We start from the raw sequence: 24,876 nt of genomic DNA, 5'->3' as shown, positions 1-24,876 counted from the left end.
CTCAAGAGTAGCAATCTACAGCATTCACTGAAATTATCTTAAATTTTCAGATTTCTGGGTTGTACGTCTTTTACCAATAAAAACCCTCATTCAGTTTTAAGGAGTAATAGACCTTTCAGTTTGACAAAAAAAAAAGAATATATTTTAATTAACTCCTGTAGCAATATTTTTATCACTGGAGAGTTTATTATCCTGTTTTTGACTGGTGGAAAATTTACTGAAACATAGTGTTTTTATTTTTTTTAAGTGGTAATATTCTTTAATTTGGTGGACTGAAATCTGATTGATTTTAACTTGTGTATGTGGGAAGTGATGTCTATTATATGTAAATTGTAAGGTATATAGTCTAGTATTTTATTGTAATAAATAATATTTATTTATTGCTATAAATATACTCTTTTAATGAAATTGTTCCCTTAGAAAAGTATAATATTGGACACTTAAAAAATTCTTTCATCTTTAACATTTTTGAAGCAAATAAAAAATGAATAGATATTCTGAAAGGAGCCTCGAGTTGTCAAATTAGGACTCGAGCTAAAAATGGTTTTTGCATTTTTAATATTTACTGTTTGATTCTTTACAGAAAAGCTGGCTGACCCCAGTAGTCACAGCATATTTGTGAATAGATTTAAGTATGTTCTATGTAATTCCCAAAAATCTGTGGAATGTGCTATATTAGTATAATTTTCTTGTGTATGTATCATGTTACTTTGGTATATTTTGTTACATAATAAATTTTTCTTTGGATTAGTGCTTCAAAATAAATGGTTCTTATAAAACTTTTTACATGGATAGTATGTTATGATAAAGTTTTAGTGTATTTCTAGTAGAAAATATCTTTAAAAAATTAAAGGTTTTTTTTTTTTTTTGCATTTTGAAACATCCTTAGCACAAAAACTCAAATTTCATAGACGGACTTTGTTCTTAGTAGAAAATCTATTCGAAAGGAAATTTGTGAAGTAGCAAGAGAAAAAGAAAACCATGGTAAAGTTAGTACTTCATTGTATAGGTGTGATGGCTGGCACCCGGTTTTCTCGTTTGGTTATTTAAGTGAGCCTAAACAAGTTGTCAGTATTCAAGGCTATAACTTTACAGTTGGGTATTTTGGCAAGTCCCAAATGTGTAATTCAGGCTATCATAAGTGGACAGTCTAATAAAGTGCATCTTAAGATCATAAGAGTACTTTTTCATATTGCTTATAAGTTAGTTGAGGAAGAATTAGTGGTCCACGTTATTAAAGCTCTTTGAAGGCAATTTTATATTAAAAAAAAAAATTTTTTTTTTTTTGAGATGGAGTCTCACTCTGTTGCCCAGGTTGGAGTACAGTGGAGTGATCTCAGCTCACTGCCTCCTGGGTTTAACTCATTCTCCTGCCTTCATCTCCCAAGTAGCTGGGATTACAGACGTGTACCACCACGCCTGGCTACTTTTTGTATTTTTAATAGAGATGGGGTTTTGCTATGTTAGCCACACTGGTCTCAAACTCCTGACCTCAAGTGATCCACTCACCTCGACCTCCCAAAGTGCTGGGATTACAGGCATGAGCCACTGCACTTAAATGTAAAAATACTGCATAAAGTTTAAGTTTTAACTTTATAGTAAATATGAAGTTGTGTCTATGACTTTTTGTATTGTATGCTTCTAGAAAGGAGTTAGTAAGATTTATTTTAAATGTGCTATTTGGTTATTAAATTTTTGTAAGTTTAGTTTTTCTTGGTGATCTTTTGGTGTTTGCACACTAGTGTGAAGTTAAATTTAGTTCATGTAGTACTTTGTAGATATACTATTTATATGATATGAAACATTATTAATGTAAAGAGACATTGCCAAGAATTAAATAAACATGTTTCTCTTTATTTCTTTCTAATTTGTTTAAAATATTTCATTTCAGAAGGTAAGAAATTAGTTCTGCATTAGCCAATAGCCTGTAGAATGTTATCCTTAGTTCTTCCTTTTCTTTCTTTCTTTTTTTTTTTCTCAACTTTTAAGTTCTGGGGTACATATGCACATGGTTTCCTGCACAGATTAATCTGTCAACTGGGTATTAAGCCCAGCATCCATTAGCTATTCTTCCTGATGCTTTTCCTTACCCCCTCCCCAGACAGGCCCCAGTGTTGTTCCCCACCATGTGTCCAGGTATTCTCATCATTCAGCTTCCACTTAGAAGAAGATGCAGTGTTTGCTTTTCTGTTCCTGCATTAGTTTGCTGAGGATAATGGCTTCCAGCTCCATTCATGTTCCTGTAAAGGACATGATCTCATTTTTTTATGGCTGCATAGTATTGATGGTGCATATATACCACATTTTCTTTATTTAGTCTATCATTGATGGGCATTTGGGTTGATTCCATGTCTTTCCTGTTGCGAATGGTGCTGGAATGAACATACAGTGCATGTATCTTTATAATAGAATGATTTATATTCCTTTGAGTATATACCAAGTAATGGGATTGCTGAATCACATGGTATTTTTGCTTCTAGATCTTTCAGGAATTGCCACATTGTCTTCCACAATGGTTGAAATAATTTCTCAGCAGTGTAAAAGTGTTCCTTTTTCTTCACAATGTTGCCAGCATCTGTTGTTTCTTGACTTTTAAATAATCACCATTCTGAGTGGTGTGAGACGGTATCTCATTGTGGTTTAGATTTGCTTTTCTCTAATGATCAACGGTGTTGATTTTTTTTCATGTTAGTTGGCTGCATGAATGTCTTCTTTTGAGAAGTGTCTATTCATGTCCTTTGCCCACTTTTTAATGTTTTTTTTCTTGTAAATTTCATTAAGTTCCTTGTAAACTTTTTAATGCCCGCTTTTTAATGGGTTTTTTCTTTTTTTTTTTTCTTGTAAATTTCATTAAGTTCTAATATCCAAGACTCTGGATATTAGAGTGTTGTCATATGGATAGATAGTCCTTTCTTAATTCATGCTATTTTCATGTGACGATAATATGTATACAGCTGTCCATCATTTTTTCTAACTTAAGTGTGATAAGTGCCTCACTTCTCAAGTCCCCAAATTCTGAATGCCGACTAATATGATGCTCCTTTGCCATGTTTCATTTCACAAAATGTTACTTGAAAGATGGAGATGAAAATTAATTTATCTTAGAGACATTGACACAATGCTGGTTGTACAATTTCTTTATCAACACTTCTGTAGTTGTAGAATAGGAAGTTCAGTGTAACAACTTGGATGGAAACTTGACCATTTATTGATGTATTTTATTGACATTGTTCAGAGTACATGATATACACAGATGTTTTATTTAAAATCTCTGATGTTTGAACTGAAATGGAATTTTTTCTGCTCTTTAAAAAAGAAAATTAAAGGCCAATATCCCTGTTGAACAATAATGCAAAAATCCTCAACAAAAAAGCCAGAAATAATCCATCCTGTTTGGGGTGCGGGGATTTTTGCCTTTCCCTAGAAGTCTCTTCCTTTCTCTCAGATACTTATTGAGTGTCTTCTCTGCCAGTGCTGTGGCTGCTGGCCATTTAGTCCTGTTTCATCCCTTGACTGGCACCAGCCTCACTTGGTGTGGTGGCAATAAATCAAATCAAAATGTAGTGAAATTAGAATAAGACATGTTAATCGTGTTTCAACTGACCTAAGAAATGTAAATATTCTGGGTGATGATTTCTAGTGAGAGCTGGAGACCTTATAGTTTGTCAGCAATGTTAAGGTATATAGGGTGTCTAAAAGCATATAGTACTTGAAACTTTTGTGGTGATCTTTGGAGAATGCTCTCTGTGATGATAATAACAACAGTTGGCATCAGCTTTTATTGAGCATTTACACATGCCTGGGATTACTGTCAGCATTTTATATCTGTTCTCCATAGTGTGAGGAAGTACTTTCTGGCCTTTGGACTTTTATTCTCATAAGTAGTTGTAGAAGGTCTGCAGCTACTCAAAGCCTACTTCTTTAGAGACCTTGTGTCTAGTGGTGCTTGCATAGCCCCTCTGTCCTCTCTTGCTGCCTGTTTAGTAATTAGAATTCAGACTATGTTGAGTAACTGTGGTGAGGGTGGGCATCCTTGTCGTGTTCCATCATCTTAGAAGAAAGACTTTCAGTTTTCATCCATTCACTATGATACTAGCCGTGGGTCTCTTGAATATGGATTTTATTGTATTTAGATATGTCGCTTCTGTAGCCAGTTTCTGTTTGTTTGTTTGTTTGTTTGGGGGTGGGGTTTATCATGAAGGGATTTTGAAGTTTATCAGTTTTTTTAAGCATCAGTTGAAATGCTCATATGGTCTTTGTTCTTCATTCTGTTGATAATGATGTATCACATTGATTAATTTGTGTATGTTGAATCATCCTTTTATCTCAGGGATAAATCCCACTGGTCATGATGAATGATCTTTTTAATGTATTGTTGAGTCTGGTTTGCCAAACTCAGCAACACATTAAACATCCACTTGCTACAGAATATACATTCTTCTCCTCATCACATGGATCATTCACAAGGATATTTCATATGTTAAACATTAACACATTTTGTTGAGGATTTTTGCATTATTGTTCAACAGGGATATTGGCCTGTAATTTTCTTTTTTTAATGTGTTTTTGGTTTTGGCATCATGGCAACACTGGCCATGTAGAATGAGTTTGGAAATATTCCCTTCTCCTTTTTTTGGGAATAGTTCTGGTAGGATTGGTATTCGTTCTTCTTTAAATGTTGGGTAAATTCATCAGATCTTCGACTGTTCAGTTCTTTGCTGAGAAACTTTTTATTATGACTTTGATCTCATTAATTCTTATTGGTCTATTCAGGTTTTGGATTTCTGCCTGGTTCTGTCTTGGTAGATTGTCTGTGTCTGAAAATTTATTTGTTTATTCTAAGTTTTACAATGTATTGGCACGTAGCTGCTCATAGAAGTCTCTAATGATACTTCAAATATCTGCAGCATTGGTTATAATGTCTTTTTTTAAATCTCTGATTTCATTTATTTGGGTCTTCTCTCTTTTTTTTCTTACTCTGGATAAAGTTTTGTCAATTTTGTTTATTTTTAAAAAACAACTTTTCAGTTTGTTGATCTTTATATTTTTTTCATTATAATTTCATATGTATCTAGTATGATGTTTATTTTTTTTTTCCTGCTAATTTTGGATTTGGTTTGCTCTTGCTTTTCTAGTTAAGTTGCATTGTTAGGTTGTTTGAAGGTTTTCTGCTTTTTTGACATAGGTGCTTATAGCTGTAAACTTTCCTTTTAGTTCTGCTTTGGCTGTATCTCATAGGTTTTAGTATGTTGTGTTTTCATTTTTATTTGTTTCAAGAAATTTTAAAATTTTCTTCTTAATTTCTCATTGACTCACTGGTCATTAAGGAGAATGTTTACTAATTTCCATGTGTTTGTATAGTTCCCAAAGTTCCTCTTGTTAATGATTTCTAGTTTTATACCATTGTGGTCAGAGAAGACACTTGATATATTTTCAATTTTTTAAAAAAAATTAATACTTTTGTGTGGCCTAATATATGACCTATCCTTGTAAATGATCCATGTGCTGAGGAGAAAATTTATTTGTTTTAAATAAACAAATAGGTAGGTCTATTTAGACTGTGGTGCAGATTAAGTTCTACGTTTCTTTGTTTACTTTTTGTGTGGATGATCTGTTCATTGCTGAAAGTGGAGTGTTGAAGTCTCTAGCTTGTATTGAGGCTGAACTTTTTAGCTCCAATATTTGCTTTATATATCTGGGTGCTCCAATACTGGGTGCATATGTATTTACAATCATTATATTCTGTTGCTGAATTTACCCCTTTATCATTACATAATGACCCCTTTTTTTGTCTTTTTTTTAATGGTTTTTCTCTTGAAATCTATTTTGTATAATTATAGCTTCTCCTGTTCTTTTTTGGCTTCCATTTGCATGGAATATCTATTCCATCCCTTTATCTTCAGTCTGTGGTGTATCTTTACAAGTGATGTTTGTTTCTTGTAGGCAACAGATCATTGGGTCTTATTGCCACTCTGTGTTTTTGTTGGAGAGTTTAGTCCATTTAGGTTGTATTGTTATTGATAAATAAGGAGTTACTCCTGCCATTTTGTATTTTGTTTTCTTGTTGTTTTGTGGTATTCTCTTCCTTTGTATCTTCCTTTCTGTGAAGGTGATTTTTTTTTTGATGATATACTTTAATATTTTTGCTTTTTATTTTTTGTGTATCTTTGGTTTTTGACTTGAGGTTACCTTGAAGCTTGTAAATAACATCGTATAACCCAGTATTTTAAACTGATGACAGCTTAACATTGATTGCAACAACAAACATACTAATAGGTTGGTGCAGAAGTAATTGTAGGTTTTGCCATTACTTACTTTTTTTTTTTTTTTTTTTTTTGAGACAGAGTCTCACATTGTTGTCCAGACTGTAGTGCAGTGGTGCAATCTCAGCTGACTGCAATCTCCACCTCCTGGGTTCAAGCAATTCTCCTGCTTCAGCCTCCTGAGTAGCTGGGATTACAGGTGTGCGGCACCATGCCCAGCTATTTTTTTTTTCTTTTTTGTATTTTTAGTGATGACCAGGTTTCACCATGTTGGCCAGTACCGTCTTGATCTCCTGACCTTGTGATCTGTCTGCCTTGGCCTCCCAAAGTGCTGGGATTACAGGCATGAGTCACTGCGCCTGGCCTGCCATGACTTTCAATACAAAAATACCGTGATACTTTTGCACCAACTTAGTAACAAAAAAGCAAAAAGAAAGCTAATAAAAAATCTGCACTTTACCTTCGTTTGCCTCACTTGTAAACTTTTTGTTGTTTCTATTTATATCTTATTATCTTGTCTAAGTCTTGAAAAGTTGTAGTTATTTTTGACAGGTTCTTTTTTTATTTCTACCCAAAATATGAGTGGTTTAGTAGTTTACAAAGCACAATTACAGTGTTATCATTTTCTGTGTTTGTGTACTTACTATTGAGTTGTGTATCCTCAGATAATTTCTTATTGTTCATTAATGTCCTTTCCCTTCAGATTGAAAAAGCATTTCTTGTAGGACGGTTCTGGTGTTGACAGAATCTCTCAGTTTTTGTCGATTTGTGCAAGGCTTTATTTCTGCTTCATGTTGGAAGGCTACTTTCACTGAATATACTATTCTAAGATTTTTTTTTCCTTCAGCACTTTAAAATGTCATGGCACTCTCTCCTGGCCTGTAAGGTTTCCACTGAGAAGTCTGTCACCAGACATACTGCAGTTCCATTATATGTTATTTGTTTCTTTTCTCCTGCTGCATTTAGGATCCTTTATTTATTCTTGACCTTTGGGTGTTATACAACCTTGACATTTGGGTGTCGTCAACTTTGGATGTTAGACAACCTTAAGGTTGTCTTCTTTGGGTTAAATCTGCTTGATATTCTATAACCTTTTTGTACTTGAATATTGATATCTTTCTCTAGGTTTGGGAAGTCCTCTGTTACTATGCCCTTGAATACACTTTCTGCCCCTAATTTCTCTCTCTGCCTCCTCTTTAAGAATAATTACTCTTAAATTTGCCCTTCTGAAGCTGTTTTCTAGACCTCATAGTCATGGTGCATTCTTTTTATTCTTTTTCTTTTTCTTTTTTTAAAATTTCTTCTAATTGTGTGTTTTCAAATAGCCTGTCTTCAAAGTGACTAATTCTTTCTTCTGCTTGATCAGTTCTGGTGTTGAAAGACTATATGATTCATTCTTCAGTATGTCAATTGAATTTTTCAGCTCCAGAATTTTTGCCTGATTTTAAAAAATTATTTTGGTCTCTTTGTTAAATTTATGTGATATGATTATGAATTCCTTCTCTGTCTTTTCTTGAATGTCTTTGAACTTTCTCGGAGCAGCTGTTTTGAATTCTCTGAAAGGTCATGTATCTCTGTTATTTTCAGATTAATCACTAGTGCATAATTTAGTTCACTTGGGAGTTGGTGATTTCCTGGACGATCTTGATGCTTGTGGATATTTGTGGGGTGCCTGAGCATTGAAGAGTTAGGTATTTATGGTAGTTTTCAAGTTTAGATTTATTTGTACCGGTTCTTCTTGGGAAGGCTTTCCATGTATTGAATGGGATTGAGTCTTACGAATTAATTCTTTGGTGACTGCTGCAGGTATATCTGCATTAGAGGGCACCCCAAGCCATGTAATGATCCTTGCAGAATTTTAGAGATACCTCCTTGGTGGTCTTGGGTAAGATCCAGGGAAATTCTCTATACTACCAGGCAGAGACTCTTGTTATTGTCCCTTACTCCTTTCCAAAGAGAGTCTCTCTCTGTGTGCTGAGCTACCTGGTGTTTGGGGAGGGGTGACAGAACCACTTCTGTGGCTACCACCTTTGGGACTGTCCTTTATCAGACCTGAAGCCGGTATAGTACAGGGTTTCATCCATGGCCTGTGGCTCTGTTGCCTGGCTGCTGCTGATGTTTATCTTAGGCCCAAGTGTTCTTCATTTAGCAGGTGATGAATCCACCAAGAGTGGATTCCCTTTTCCCATTTGACGTAGGATGTATCTAGAAATGTTATCTGAGTGCTAGGGCTTGGAATGGGGGCTTCAGAACTCTGCTTGGTGCTTTATTTTACTGTTGCTCAGCTGGCATTTAAGTTCCAAGACAAAGTCCTCTTTACTTTCCCCTCTTATTTCCTCAGATTGGAAGGAGCATCTACCAAAGCTGCCCAAAGCTGCAAGCTGCGCCGCCTAGAGTTGCGGGAATGGTGACACAAGCACTCCCTTGGGTGTCCACCTAGTGTCTAACTAGGTCACACGCACCTCATGTCCCCCTGCTCTGAGCCTAGCATGGCACCAGGCCTTTCCCAGGAATTACGGTCCTTGTGGCCTAGACTGCCTTTCAAGTTTGTTTAGGACCCCAGAGTGCTTTAGCCCATGGTGGTGAGGCTAGCTGGAACTCACTGACTGTTGGCATTCCCTCTTGCTAGGGCTGTTCTAAATGCTCCTTTCCTTGACACGGGCTGAATTCTGTCCTGTTACTTTCCACTGTGACAGGACAGCAGTGAGTTCCAATGCAAAGTTTCACAGTCACTGTGCTCTGTCTCCCCCAAGTACAGATTCTGTCTCTGCAACACACAGGTACTGTCCAGGGATGAGGGAGTGATGGTGTAGGCAATTTAAGACTGTCTTCCCTCCTCACTTCAGTGCCTGTTTCCTTGATAGCTACTTTGTCTTCACCATGTCTGGTATTCGAATTTGCTCAGTAACTCAGTTTTGTTTTTTTCAGCAATGCAAGTAGACTTTAGGAGGGGATAATACACAAATCTGAATGCAGATATGAACCTGGTCTCACGGTTACTTCCTTGACTATCTGATTTCATATTGCTGTTTTGGCTACTATTGTAGGCATTTCTTCTTTATTATTGCTTTGTATTTTCCCTTTTAGAGTTCCATGCTTGGTTGAAGACAGTGATCTGCCCACTTAGAGATGGGCTGTAACATCTAACGTGGCAGATGTTAGCAAGCTTCTTTTTCATGCGTTAGTTAAATTTGAGCTATCTTGATGGGTTCTTTCTTCTCTTTCACTACTTTGCTTTTTTTTTTTTTTTTAATTAATTTTTATTAGTTTTTACCTTGCAGCTTCAGCTCAAAGGAAGCTTTGCTTCTAGTTACCTCTAATACTTGTTTAATTTTTTAATTCTAATTGATTGGCTGCCTTATAAAAAGCCATTCTTTGAATAATATGTTTAAAACGAATCCTCTCTGTAGCTATTTATATATGTGCTTTCCTGTCATCTGCCAAGTGGTTCTCTCCTTTACCACCTCTCAATTTACTTTGAAAAAAGAGTCATAGATAATAAATTCAAATAGACATTTCTCAATTATTGAATGATAACCATATGCCACCCTTATGATTAAGAAAGCACTTTGCTTAATATTGTTGACTGTTCTTCAGGTAAGATGTATTGACTGCCCTAGGTCTCTGGAGTACTTTTGTTGGGTTTCAATGATTAATGATACATCTTTATTAATCACTTATGCTTACCAACCACAGGGATTTTTAATTAAAAACTTGTTATTAGATTTAGAATGAGAGCGATGATGCTTAAGTTGGGAAAGAAATCATTTGAGTTGTAGTCTTTCCTACCTTGAATCTTCGCTCTGTAATAAATCACCCTGCTTTTGACAATGGGAAATGTTGCAATATTTAAGAATTTAAAGATGATCTTTTGTGTTAGCTTTAATGATTTATATTTGTATGTTGGATTCCCTGTGGAACAAGTATAGTATTCTGATTCTTTCATTTGAGAAACACGAGATTATATTGCATTTAAGGTCATACACATGTGGTTTCAGTCTTTGACAGTCCGAAATGACCTAATTTACCAGGAGACAATGAAAACAGATCACTTTTATATTATTTTAGTTAGACAAGTATCATTATTACCTTTGCATATCTTTGCTCCTTCCTACAGGTTTGAATGATTAATAAGGTTTTGAGTTTTTTCCCCGGTATGGTTAGAGGAACGTTTATAGAACCTATTATTGCCCGTATTATTTAAAGCAAGGATTTATTTATTAAAAAGAGTAAAATTAACAGAAAAATCCCTGAAGACCTTCAGTCATGACATTCTATTTGTGTCCTACTTGGTAGCTTTTAAAGTAATTTTCTGATTAAGAAAAGAAAAAATTATATATTTTTGTATTTTTGCCCCTAATTTTGTAATTTATTTTTAACTTTATTTGAAAACAAAAAAGAATTGTGTGTATAGATATTTCTCTTATAATGTCAATTAATATTAATTCTGAAAATTTCCTTTTATTATTGGGATGAAAAGCATTGCTAATAGAAACACAGTATTTTTTTCAAAGCAGGGAGTGACCAAAGTTAAGAGACACAGCCTGAAATTATTTTGATTGAAGTATCATACATATTTATTTTGTTTGATCTAAAAATTTACATCTATTGTATCTTATTTTGGTGTTGCATAATTAGCTACTGATCTCTGCATGTTAAAAATCAGTGTATAATAAGAGATAAAACAAATCTGGAATGCGTTTCTAGCTATCTTTGAAGTGACAGGCTTAAAACAAGACTCAATAACAATAATAGTAATTTAAAGAATGAGAGCTAACACTTGGGTACTACTGTGTGTCAGGTACTCTGTTTAGAGCACTTCACATATATTTTTATTTACTTTTTACAACTATTTGATTGAGACTGTTATTTCCATTCAACACGTTTAGACTGAAGAAAGTGGTAGTCCTACTGTATGGGTCTGATGACATCTTGTATACTATGTATAGTATTTCTTTTTGAGGGAGAACAGTAAACTGCAATAGATGAGGAAGATGTTCATGGAAAGGAGTTGAAGTTAGGCATATTAAAGGAGACTTCACCAAATTCTACTCCCTAAGTTTAGAATAGTCTCTCAGAGATCTCTTCTAATGTTAAAATTTATAGAGGAAGTTAGGACTACTAGTTATGAATTTTCTTAACTTCCTTTTTTAACATCTTCATACTTTTCCAAAGTCCAAGTCAAAAGATAAAAAGCCCTCCTGATCAGTCACGTCCCCAAATCTGGGCACTTTCGTATTTTTAAGGAATTTATGCGATTCCTTGTCTTTGTCTCTCTATTGCTTTTCCTTCCCCTAACTGTGTGAACATATTCTAAAAATAAAGCACTAACAAAGACATTCTTTTATTTGTTTCACATTTGTGTGTCACGTGCTAAAAGCTACTATATAAAGTCAAATAAGATATGGTCCGAACACTCAAAGAGCGTGCCTGGATTCTAGGAAAGAGAAAAGACATGTAAACGTGAATGTTGTATGTATTAAATACACTAGTAAATCAAACATGTTTTCATCAAAGTTTTATATGTGTTATAGTAGAAGTCTACTAGGAGCAAAAAGGAAGGACTGGCCATTTTCCCAGGAAATGGGGGTTGATAAAGGGAGTATAAGGCTTGAATTGACTGTGTAGTTCTCTTTAGCTATGTTAACCTGTCTCTCATCTTTCTACATTTCATGAGTTGAGTAAAGAAAAATGTACATTTAATGTTTCCACTTCCCTCTCATATATTCCTCAAACCTGTGCCAGTAGGCATTCATATTTGTGAAATGATAATGGCTTATATAACTAACATTTATAGAATTCTTGCCCTTTGCCAGGCACCATAATAACATGTTTCACATATAGTAACTTGCTTATTTCTTACAACTACTCTTTAAGATAGGTACTGTTATCATCCCCATTTTAGATACAAACAGCTGAAGCACAGGGAGGTTAAGTACCTTGACCAGTATCACCGGAACTGGGCTTCAAATCTAGGCCCTTTGGCGTCAGGACCTATACATTATGAATGAATTGCAAACAAAATTCTCTAAACAGGAATTTGGAGGAAAGAGACTTTTTTCTAGTGAACAGTTTGCAAACCAGGGAGACATAGCCTTCAGTGTAGAATGAAGAATGCATTCCAGAGAACAAAGAGCAAGGTTTGGATTGTATAGAAAAATGTGCTCCCTAAATTCCCAATCAGGCCCATTTGTGCAAATGAAATATTTAAACTCACGTAGTCCTGAATGGTTGGCACAGTGGAGTTCTGATTTGTTGACACAGCTGATCCCTGATTAGTTGGGACAGGTGAACCCAGACTGGTTGGTTTCCAGGCCCCAAACCAGAGGTCTCTGTCAGATGTTTCTTTCAAATGGCCAATGGGTGGTGTAGGGTGTTTGGTTTATTTATCTTGGCATAGACATCAGGAACTGGTTTGGCTTGATTGTAGAAAGGGAGGGCCTGTGACACTTTTACATCTTTCTGCAAACAGAGTAAATGACCACTCCCTCACCCAGAATGGCCGCCTGGTTCTCTCTTATCTTTGAGCATCTCAATTAGCCACAGCGAGTCCATTTTTTCTGTTGGCGAGGGGTGTACTTTAACAGACTGAATGAACCTGGTTACCTTTTACCCATGTCTGCACACAAATGCCTGTATACTAAGGGTCACTTATTTTCAGGGCATACATTTTTCCTAGTTTTAATAGATTTCCCTTTGTCCTCTCCCTTCACTCATTCAGGAATTTTTGAGTATTCTTATTGCCAAGTATTAATCTAGCACTGAAAATATAGAAATAAAAGTAATCACTACTACCAAGAAACTCATAGTATGATGAGAGAAAATGTAGAGGAAAATGGTTAATATAATGTGCTAAGTACTCTGATGGAATAGGCCTAGAGGGGACAGTATTTAACCCAGCCAGAAGAGGGTAACCCCTAACCTGAATTATGATGAAAAAGTACAATTTAGCTAAGCTTCTATTATTTGTCCTCCTTATTATTTTCCATGTATAATGGGATACGGTTGCTTTTCCAAAACCTTCAGTTACCCTTTTATCTGCATGTCACATTGTTCCTTTTGTTTTCTTCTTTATCATGTTCTACTTGCCAGGCTCCTAGGCATGTCTTTTATTGTACATTTGTCTCTGGTGGCCTTTTCATTCTTATTTCCTTTTTAGTTTATTCATCCTATCTAGAAACTTGTTTTATCTACTACAGTAGGAAATTTAATTTACTTTTCCTCAGCTCCTTTCTTCCTCCCTGGCAGGCTCCCAATAAGTGTTTAAAACACTCATGATTATTGGTTTCTTCAGAGAGGAAGATAGATCTGGGTCATATGCTTGATGTCACTGGGATTTTAATTTAATTTTTGTTCTTTCTGGGCATCAAGGGGAATTATACCCCTGAAGTCTCTCAATTAATCTTGCCCCCAGTTTATTTTCTTGGGCATGTTACTTTAAATGTGCCTAGCTTTTCTACTTTTGGCATGAGTGCCCAAAATTTACTGGATATTGGCACTTGGCACACAGACTGGTATTTGCTGAATGCCAAATACAGCCTCCTCTGCAAAACATGGTGGGGAAAATTATGAGGGAAGGTAGTATTTGACTGTGGATTCAAACCAAGATGGAACTGTAATCTCTTATCATTTGGTAGCAGGGTCACCTTGGGCAAGTTACTTAACCTCTCTCAGCCTCAGTTTTCTCATTTTTAAAATGGGCAAACTAATAATGACTACCTCATTAGGTTTTTAGAGGATTAAATGGGCTAATACCTTTAAAATTTAGAACAGTGAGTGGAATATAGATAAAAAAGGACAACATTTAATAAAAGCCTGGGGTTCCCAGCCTCCTTGGCCAAGTACTATTTTTCCATCCAACTATTTGGCCCCTGATTTGCTGTTGCCTCTCTCTTACTTGTTCATCAGGGATCTGGTTTTACTTCAAATTGTGCTCATTATCTTTTCTTTTCCTGTGGTTCTTCTCTGCTGATCTAGGTTTATATAGTTCTAATATGCTTTTATAGTGGAAAATAATTTGGGAGATTGTTAAGGAGACAATAATTGTTGCTATCAGTGAGATTTTATGGCTTATTGTTGGAGTTTATAATAATAGGCTTCTGTTTCATATAGCAGTAGAGATTGTTCAAAAAACAAAAATGATTTGCCATGCTTATTATCATGCGTACTTATAAGAGATTAGAATTTTTCAGAAATATTAAACTCAGAAATAAAAGAAATGTTCCCTAAATATTTAATACTTGCTATGTGATAGGATACTGTTGGAGGTACTAAAACATAATTGCTATTAATAGTTTGGCACAATTTCTTACAGTTTTTAAAAAAGCTCTGTATAGTCATATAAGTTATGTTATTTATGAAAATAAAACCAAATGTAAAATTTTTTTTTTGTTTCTTGCTTTTCATCACAAAATAATATATTTTGGATGGTTTCAATGTCATCACATACAGATTTTTTTCATGTGAGACCTGTAACATTTCATTTGTTCAAAATGGACAGTCTCAAAATAGATCTAAATGTAACTTTTCTAAAACCACACCAAAAAGTACAGTGTAAAGCGTCTCCTCATTAAATGTAAATTTTCATTTTGTGATGCACTGCATCAGTGTTTTATATACACCTTGATGCAAAGAAAAGTTTAAGTTGCATCTTGTTAAAAAAAAAAAACCAAAAACCAAAACTTTAAATATCTGAATGAGGATGGCTACAACCACATCCCAAGAAAAAAATTTTACCCCAACAAAGCATATTGTTTATATACAGCGTGGGAGCACTCAGGAATTTTATGGCTTAAAAGTTAAAAATGTAACTGTTAAAACTGTTTTATGGCTTAAATGTTTAAAAATTTTAAAACTGTTAAACAGTTAAACATTTTGTACAAAGGCAAATTTTATATTAAAAATGAACTTACAGATGCATGAAGAGCAAAAATTTAATGTACCCAAGACAGTTTGTTATTTGATGTACCTAATGTTAGTATTTGGGGCAATTTTTAAGATTTCCAAAAATGGCATTACTAATAGCTCTGTACAATACTATTTAAAAGAACATATGTACTATATATTCACAAACTATTCTAAAGACAAACTCATGCTTAGCTGCTTTTCCTTACTTTGAAGTAAGCTACCAGTAATTCTAAACCAATCTAAAGTATACTGTTGCTGGACCAAATATAAACATTCAAAAATGTTTTGCTGTAAGTACTTGGCCTACGTGAAACGCATCAAAGAGCAGAGGAGAGACTAAAATTTATTTTCAAATTCTGTGACTGACATACAGTAATCCTTTATTAGTGGAAGTCCTGCAAAATATCAGATATTAAGGATCAGATTTAATTATTTAGTATAAACATGATACTGCTATTGCTAGCTTTCCATAGCTGCCATAAATCAATAAGTCACCCAAGAAAAATGAGAGACAACAATGAAGTCTGGTATATAATGCAAGGCCAGCAAGAATGATAACTTAATGTTTTGTTTTGTTTTGTTTCACCGGAAAAGTCAACAATAGTAATATGCTCTAGAGAAACTGAAACTTTAGATGTTTTTAACATTATAGTAAACTAATATGTCAGGCTTCAAAATAACCAAACATATAACTTGTAGCTGGGGTATTTTGGTGTCCTTGGCATTATACCATAATTTATGGTATACAACATCTGAGGACTTTTAGCAGTATCTTAGCACAGCAGACTAACTCCTCTTATCTCATTAGAGGTGGAGGGAGGAGCTCTTTCTCCTCATAAATTCTTGATTTTTAATTAATTAGTTAATTAGTTTTTCTAGTTTTCATCTCCTATCTTAATAACGGACTTTGATATTTACCTTTTTATTTATTTTATTTTTATTTAAAAATTTTGTGGATATATAATAGCTGTATATATTTATGTGGTACATGAGATATTTTGGTTACAGGCATGTATTGCATAATAATGACATCATGGGAAATTGTGTATCCATCCTCTGAAACATTTATCCTTTGTGTTAAAACAATCCTAGTGTACTCTTAGTTATTTTTAAATGTATAATTGTTATTGATTATAGTCTCCCTGTTGTAAGATCAACTACTAGTTTTATTCATTATTTCTTTTTTTTTTTTTCCTTTTGAAATGGAGTCTTGCTCTGTTTCCAGGCTGGAGTGCAGTGGCGTGATCTCAGCTCACAGCAACCTCTGCCTCCTGGGTTCAAGCAATTCTCATGCCTCAGCCTCCCTAGTAATTGGGACTACAGGCATTCATCATAATGTCTGGCTGATTTTTGTATTTTTAGTAGAGAAGGGGTTTCACCATGTTGGCCAGCCTGATCTTAAACTCCTTACCTCAGGCGATCTCCCTGCCTTGCCCTCCCAAAGTGCTGGAATCACAGGTGAGCCACCGTCCCTGGCCTTTATTCATTGTTTCTAACTTTATTTTTTTAACCCATTAACCATTCCTACCTCTACCCTGTCCCCCAACTACCCTTCTCATCCTTTGGTAACCATCCTTCTATTCTCTATCTTCCTGAGTTCAGTTTTAATTTTTAGCTCCTCCAGATAAGTATGTTTGATGTTTGTCTTTCTGTTCCTGGCTTATTAACTTAACAAAATGACCTCCAGTTCCATCCATGTTGTGCAAATGACAGACTCTCATTCTTTTCTGTGGCTGAATAGTATTCCATTGCGTATATGTACCACATTTTCCTTATCCATTCATCTGTTGATGGATACTTAAGTTGCTTCCAAATCTTGGCTGTTGTGAATAATGCTGCAATAAAAATAGGAGTGCAGATATCTCTTTAATATACTTATTTCCTTTCTTGTGGGTGTATACCCAGCAGTGGGATTGCTGAATCATATGATAGCTCTATTTTTGTTTTTTTGAGGAAACTGCAGACTGTTCTCCATAGTGGCTGTACCAATTTACATTCCTAACAAAAGCATATAAAAATTCCTGTTTCTGCACATCCTCACCAACATTTGCTATTGCATGACTTTTGGATATAAGCTATTTTAACTGGAGTGAGAGAGTATCTCACTGTAGTTTTGATTTGCATTTCCCCGATGAACAATCATGTTGAGCACCGTTTCATATGCCTCTTTGTCATCTGTATGTCTTCTTTTGAGAAATGTCTATTAAAATCATTTGCCCATTTTTAAATTGGATTTTTAGATTTTTTTTTTCTATACAGTTGTTTTAGCTTCTTATATATTCTGGTTATTAATCTCTTGTCAGATGGGTAGTTTGCAAATATTTTCTCCCGTTCTGTGAATTGTCTCTTTGCTTTGTTGATTGTATCATTTGCTGTGCAGAAGCTTTCTAACTTGATATGATCTCTTTTGTCCATGTTTACTCTGGTTGCCTGCGCTTATGGGGTATTACTTGAGAAATTTTTGTCCAGATTGATGTCCTCAAGAGTTTCTCCAGTGTCTTCTTATAGTTGCTTCATAGGTTTAGGTCTTAGATTTAAGTCTTTAATCCATTTTGGTTTGATTTTTGTATATGGTGAGAGTTAGAGGCCTAGTTTCATCCCTCTGCATATAGATATTCAGCTTTCCCAGCACCATTTATTAAAGAAACTGTCCTTTCTTGAATGTATGTTCTTGGCATCTTTGTCAAAAAAGAGTACACTGTAGAGGCATGTTCTCTCTTCTGTTCCATTGATCTGTATGTCTTTTTTTTTTTTTTTTAAATGCCAGTCCCATGCTGTTTTGGTTATTACAGCTCTGTGGTATAATTTGAAGTCAGTAATGTGATTGCTCCAGTTTTGTTCTTTTTGCTAAGTATAGCTTTGACTATTTTGAGTCTATTGTGATTTCATATAAATTTTAGGATTGTTTTTTCTATTTCTGTGAAGAATGTTATTAGTATTTTGATAGGGATTACATTGACTCTGTAGATTGCTTTGGGTAGTGTGGACATTTTAACAATATTGATTCTTCCAATCCATGAATATGAAATATCTTTGCATTTTTTGGTGTCCTGTTCAGTTTTTCCTCAGCATTTTATAGTTTTTGTTATAGAGCTCTTTCACTTCTTTTGTTGATTTGTAGGCATTTAATTTTATTTGTAGCTATTGTAAATGGGACTACTTTTTTGATTTCCTTTTAAAATTGTTCACTGTTGGCATATAGAAATGCTACTGATTTTTGTATGTTTGTTTTATTTCCTGAAACCTTATTGAATTGATCAATTCTAATGGTCTTTTGGTGGAAAATTTAGTTTTTTTCCAAATAGAAGATCGTATTATCTGTAAACAAGTTTAATGTGACTTCTTCATTTTTAATATGAATACTCTTTGTTTTTACTTTTTAAAAAAATACTTTTAAGTTCTGTGGTACATGTGATTGTTACATAGGTAAATGTGTATCATGGAGGTTTGTTGTAGATTATTTAATCATCCTGGTATTAAGCCTAGTACCCATTAGCTAGTTTTTCTGATCTTCTCCTTGCTCTGACCCTCAACCATCTGATATACCCCAGTGTGTGTTGTTCTTCTCTATGTCTCCATGTGTTCTCATCATTTAGCTCCCACTTGTGAGAACATGCACTATTTGGTTTTCTGTTCCTGTGTTAGTTTGCTAAGGATGATGGCCTCCAGCTCCATCCATGTCACTGCAAAGGACGTAATCTCATTTTTTTAATGGCTACATAGTATTCCATGGTATATATGTACCACATTTTCTTTATCCAGTCTATCATTGATGGGCATTTTGGTTGATTTCACGTCTTTGCTATTATGAATAGTTTTGCAATGAACATATGTGTGCATGTATCTTTATAATAAAACAATTTATATTTCTTTAGGTATACCCAGTAATGGGATTGCTGGGTCGAATGGTATTTCTGCCTTTAGTTCTTTGAGGAATCCCCACACTGTTTTCCAAAATGGCTGAACTAACTTACACTCCCCCCAACAGTGTATAAGCATTTCTTTTACTCCACAACCTTGCCAGCATGTGTTATTTTTCGACTTTTTAATAATAGCCATTCTGACTGGTGTGAAATGGTATCTCATTGTGGTTTTAATTTGCATTTCTCTAATGGTAAGTGTTGTTGAGGTTTTATTCATCTGATTTTTTGGCCCCATGTATGTCTTTTTTTGAGAGATGTTCTTCCATGTCCTTTGCCCACTTTTTAATGGGGTTGTTTTCTCTTGTAGATTTGTTTAAGTTTTTTATAGATGCTGGATATTAGACATTTGTCAGATGCATAAATTGTAAAAATGTCCTCCCATTCTGTAAATTGTCTGCTTACTCTGTTGATAATGTTTTATTGTTGTCATTGTTTTTGCTGTGCAAAGGCCTTTAGTTTAATTAGATACCATTTACCAATTTTTGCTTTTATTGCAGTTGCTTTTGGTATCTTTGTCATGAAATCTTTGTCTATGCCAATGTCCCAAATGGTATTGCTGAGGTTGTCTTTAAGGATTTTTATAGGTTTGGGTTTTACATTTAACTCTTTAATCTATCTTGAGTTGATTCTTGTATATGGTATAAGCAAGGGGTCCAGTTTTAATCTTCTGCATGGCTAGTCAGTTATCCCAATGCCATTTATTGAATAGGGAATCCTTTCCCCATTGCTTGTTTTTGTCAGGTTTCTGGAAGGTCAGATAGCTGTAGGTGTGCAGTCTTATTCCTGGGTTCTCTATTCTGTTCCATTGGTCTTTGTGTCTATTCTTACATTAGTGCCATGCTGTTTTGGTTACTGTAGCCCTATAGTATAGTTTGGAGTCAGGTAGTGTGTTTTCTCTAGTTTTTTTTCTTTTTACTTAGGATTGCCTTGGCTATTTAGGCTTTTTTTTTTTTTTTCATTCGATATGAATTTTAAAATAGCTTGTTCTAGTTCTGTGAAGAATGTCAATGGTAGTTGAATGGAAATAACATTGAGGGTGTAAATTGCACTGGACAGTTTGGCCATTTTCACAATATTGCTTCTTCCTTTATATGGGCATGGAATGTTCTTCCATTTGTTTTTGTCATCTCTGATTTCTTTGAGCAGTGGTTTGTAGTTCTCCTTGTAGAGATCTTTCACTTCCCTAGTTAGCTATATTCCTAGGTTGAATGTCCTTTATTTCTTTCTCTTGTTTGACTACTTTAGTTAGAACTTTCAGTACTCTGTTGGATAACAGTGGTGACAGTGGGCATCCTTGTCTTGTTATAGATCTTAGAGAAAAGACTTTCAGTTTTCTCCCATTCAGTATGGTACTAGCTGTGGGTCTGTCATTTTTGGCTTTTTTTAGATTGAGATATGTTTCTTCTATCCTCATTTTTTGAGGGTTTTTATTATGAAGGAATGATGAAATTTATTGAGTGCTTTTTCAGCATTAATTGAAATGATCATATGGTTTTTGCATTTCATTCTCTTGGTATGATGGATCACATTGATTTATTTGCATATGCTGAACCATTCTTACATCCCAGGGATAAATCCCACTTGGTCATGATGAATGATCCTTTTAATTTATGTTTGCTTGTATTTTGTTGCCAATTTTTGGATCAGTATTCATCACTGATACTGGCCTGTAGTTTTCCTTTTCTGATATGTCTTTGGTTTTGGTATCAGGGTAATACTGTCCTCTTAGAATAAGTTTGGAAGTATTTCCTATTCATTCTCTATTTTTCAGAACAATTTGAGTAGGATTGGAATTAGTTCTTTAAATATTTGGTTGAATTCAGCAGTGAAGCCATCAAGTCCCGAGATGTTCTTTACTTAGAGGCTTTGTTACAGCTTTGATCTTGTTACTTATTATTGTTCTGTTCAACTTTTGGATTTCTTCATGATTCAATCTTGTTAGGTTGTATATGTCTAGGAATTTATTCATTTCTTCCAGATTTTACCATTTATTGGGATATGGTTGCTCATAGTAGCCACAAATGATCCTTTGAATTTCTGCAGTACCACTGTAATATCTCCTTTTTATCTCTAATTTTATTATTTGGGATTGTGCTGGGTTGCCCCTGAAACCAGCATGTTTCAGAGCCCAAGGTCAATGGTGTGCTTCCTGGGTATCTGTGCTGGTTGTTCCAGGCCAAACAATGGCAGATGATAAATCCTTCCAGGACTGGGTTCTTCCCTTAAGACAGTGGGATCCTTTTTGGCCCAGGGTGTATCTAGAAATGTTGTCTAGGAGCTGGGGCTTCGTGACTCTGCCCCGTATCCTATTCTACTGCGGGTGAACTGGTATCCAAGATGCAAGATAGAGTCATCCTCACTCTTTGCTCTCCTCTCTTTAAGCAGAAGGAAGGAGACACTTTTGTTCTTGGGAGCTTCACTGCCTGGGTTTGGGAAAGCACTTCCTTAGCCATGCCAGCTGGTGTCTATCTAGGTCAAATGCCACCCTATTTCACTAGCTCTAAGCCCAGCCTAGTGCTAGGAGTTGCCTCAGAATTGCAGTCTTTGTGTCCTAGACATCTTTCATGTTTACCTAGGATCCCAGAGCATTTCAGCCCACAGTGTTGAGGCTTGCTGAGCAACTCAAGTTCCACCTGCTGTGATGGGTGCTTCCTTGCTGGCTAGGGCTGGTCCAAATGCTCCCTCTGTGTGTGGGCACTGGCTGAGTCTAGTATGGCTTTATCCTCCACTGTGACAGGCAGCACTAAATTCAATGTGATGTTCCCTGGTTGTTGTGTTCTTTATCCCCAAAGTGTACAAATTGCCTTTCTGCACCACATGGCGGCTGCTGAGGGATGTGGGTGGGGTGATGTCAGCAACTTAGGACTGTCCATCCTTCCTCAATGCCTCTTTTGGTAATACAAAATTAAAACCATGTCCTGTGATCGCTCACCTGATAATTTGGTTCTTGTGACAGTGTTTTTCTGTGTGCAGATGGTTGCTAAAATTTGGTGTTCCAAGGGGTGTGGGGGTGTGATTGGTGTAGGCTTCTATTCTGTCATCTTACTCCACCCTCTGAACTTTATACCATACAAGAAATCAGAGTGAAAGGTAACAACAAGGTTACAATGTAACTCTTTTATAAATTTTGAATTTTTTTGTGACACAAGTACATTTTTGTCTTCGGAGCTATAAATTTTTAATTTAGAAAGCTCTGAAGATTATAGATTTTAACTTCTCAAGTAAGAAGTCTAATACTTTATGGTTATTAATTTTGCTATCAAAATATCCAGGGTACTGAATTCATTTTAATAATTATAATTCTTCTAAACATCATTTGAAGAATTATTTGTGTATGCTAGATTCAAGACTACACTAAATCCAAACAGTGTACCTAGGACCTGAGTTTAGAGTTTTTCATCTGAGTTATCTGTCCTTCAGCTTACTACTTCCTCTTATGCTTTCATTTACTAAACAAATTTTCAGATTTCTAAATTGGACCTTCTCCAAGGCCATATCAGACAACTTTGTAAATATGCATTTGCAGACTTAAACACCAACATTTTAAACTGAGACTAATTCCTGCAGCCACATTTCTTGTTAAAAGTTCAGTACTGGCTGGGCACGGTGGCTCAAGCCTGTAATCCCAGCACTTTGAGAGGCCGAGGCAGGTGGATCACGAGGTCAAGAGATCGAGACCATCCTGGTCAACATGGTTAAACCCTGTCTTTACTGAAAATACAAAAAATAAGCTGGGCATGGTGGCGTGTGCCTGTAATCCCAGCTAGTCAGGAGGCTGAGGCAGGAGAATTGCCTGAACCCAGGAGGCGGAGGTTGTGGTGAGCCGAGATCATGCCATTGCACTCCAGCCTGGGTAACAAGAGCGAAACTCCGTTTCAAAAAAAAAAAATAATAATAAAAGTTCAGTACTAGGCCGAGCACAGTGGCTCACACCTGTGATCCCAGCACTTTGGGAGGCTGAGTCAGGCAGATCACTTGAGGTCAGAAGTTCGAGGCCAGCCTGGCTAACATGGCATAACCTTGTCTCTACTAAAAATACAAAACAAAGTTAGTCAGGTGTGGTGGTGGGTGCCTGTAGTCCCAGCTACTTGGGAGGCTGAGACAAGAGAATCGCTTGAACACAGGAGATGAAGGTTGCAGGGAGCCGAGATCACGCCACTGCACTCCAGCCTGGGCGACAGAGCAAGACTCTGTCTTGAAAAAGAAAGGTCAGCACTAGCAATATCTTTCTGTCATCTTCTGCTCAAGGAACTAAAGAAGTAACAATAATGTTTCTGTCTGAGCCATTTGTGAAGTCTAAGAACAGATACGTATATTCTGTGATATTCTTTCAGGGCATTATTTTATACTTTTTTAAAAAAACCTTGTGAATATTTTGAACTACAGTTTCTAAATTTCTGTGAAGAGCTCTTTAGGCAATTTAGCTTTTCAAACACCATCATCACTCAAAAGTCCCTGTAACATGGGATTTATTCCAGAAAGTGACTTTCTCCTCTGTTATTTATGAGAGTGGCTCTTTGTTTTCTTAGGATCCGAACTGCTCATTCAAAGCCATCTCTGTCTGTTTTCCAACACTATTTATGTCAAATTGTAGGGGTACACCTGAAGGAACTTTCTTTACATTCTCTTGCTGCTGTTCATTCTTTATTCTTTAAAAGAATAAAGGTAGATCAGTATGAATTAATTATGGTTTCTGAGTTACTGGGCATTGTACTGCTCCGGGGTTGTCAGTAGATACAGTCAAATTCCTGCATTTGTGATGGAAGTCCAGCATTGACTAGTCCTCTTCGCTTCTACATCATCTAGCAGTTGTTCTGTGTTCAGCTGGGCCTGAACCTTCTTCAGGCCTCTTCTGAAAAGAAAAGTTACCTGTGAAGTGTCTTTCTGATGGCTTCATCTATTTTCTCTCCTGGTAAAATTAGCCGTAATATTATTTTTTCTGTTTAGCTGGTTAGGTCTCTTGAGAACTGCAATTGGTGTCCTGCATACTTTATTTTGTTTCAGAAGGCTTGCCTTTCTTTTTAACACTGAAAAATAGTGTTTTGTATTCTCGTTACTTACACGTGGACAATTCATAGAACTAATTCCTTTTCCAATTCCAGATAATTTCCTAACTGCAAGGCCAATGATTATCCATGAGGATGTCTCTTTCCAGGCATTACTCTTCCTCTACAGCTTAGACTGGTTTTACCAAAACCAGAATTCTGTTGGAATACACATTGTATTCTCGTCTTAAATTGCTTGAGTCTTCTGTTTAGTTTTGGAAAATTCTGCTTTTCTCCTTCCTTTCAATTTGGTTTGATGACTCCATTCAAAGACATAACAATTTTGGCAAGGTTCTTGTTGCTCTGGGCTTTCAGCAGCTGTGACAAGATTAGTGTGGCTTCTACTGGCTGGGTGCTGAGCTGGTTCATGGCTGGAAACATGGTGCTAGAGCAGTCAGTGGGGGACCCGAGTTGGAGGCCTGCCGCCTCTCACACACGCACACAAGCAGACGGCCTGGCAGCATACTTGTCCTCTTACCCGTGGTTGCCAGCATAGCCGATTTATCCCATTCATTTAAATTGATAGTATTCTCTGGATTACTCTTGAATATACCATAATTTAGTTAATAAAACATATTGATGGATTGCTGATAGTTCAATTTCTTACTATTATAAGCAGGGATACACTAAAAATCCTTTTTTTTTAGAGGATGCAGTTTTAGAATTTAGAGTGTGTTTTGTTTAGAGGATAAATTTTTAGAAGTGGATCAAATGATACATTAACTTAGAATCTTACTA

The 24,876-nt window shown here is 35.7% G+C and overlaps 1 protein-coding gene and 1 pseudogene across 9 annotated transcripts in view; one reads left to right on the top strand and one right to left on the bottom strand.

The window, feature by feature from the left end:
• Nucleotides 1–24,876, top strand: part of RABGAP1L (RAB GTPase activating protein 1 like) — a 709,048-nt gene that overhangs the window by 153,053 nt on the left and 531,119 nt on the right. The window lies entirely within an intron of this gene.
• Nucleotides 23,563–24,519, bottom strand: LOC104650954 (UAP56-interacting factor pseudogene; annotated as a pseudogene).

The sequence above is a fragment of the Saimiri boliviensis genome, chromosome 19, assembly GCF_048565385.1.
Source record: "Saimiri boliviensis isolate mSaiBol1 chromosome 19, mSaiBol1.pri, whole genome shotgun sequence".
NCBI lineage: Eukaryota > Metazoa > Chordata > Mammalia > Primates > Cebidae > Saimiri > Saimiri boliviensis.
This window is presented reverse-complemented; position numbering and strand designations above follow the sequence as displayed.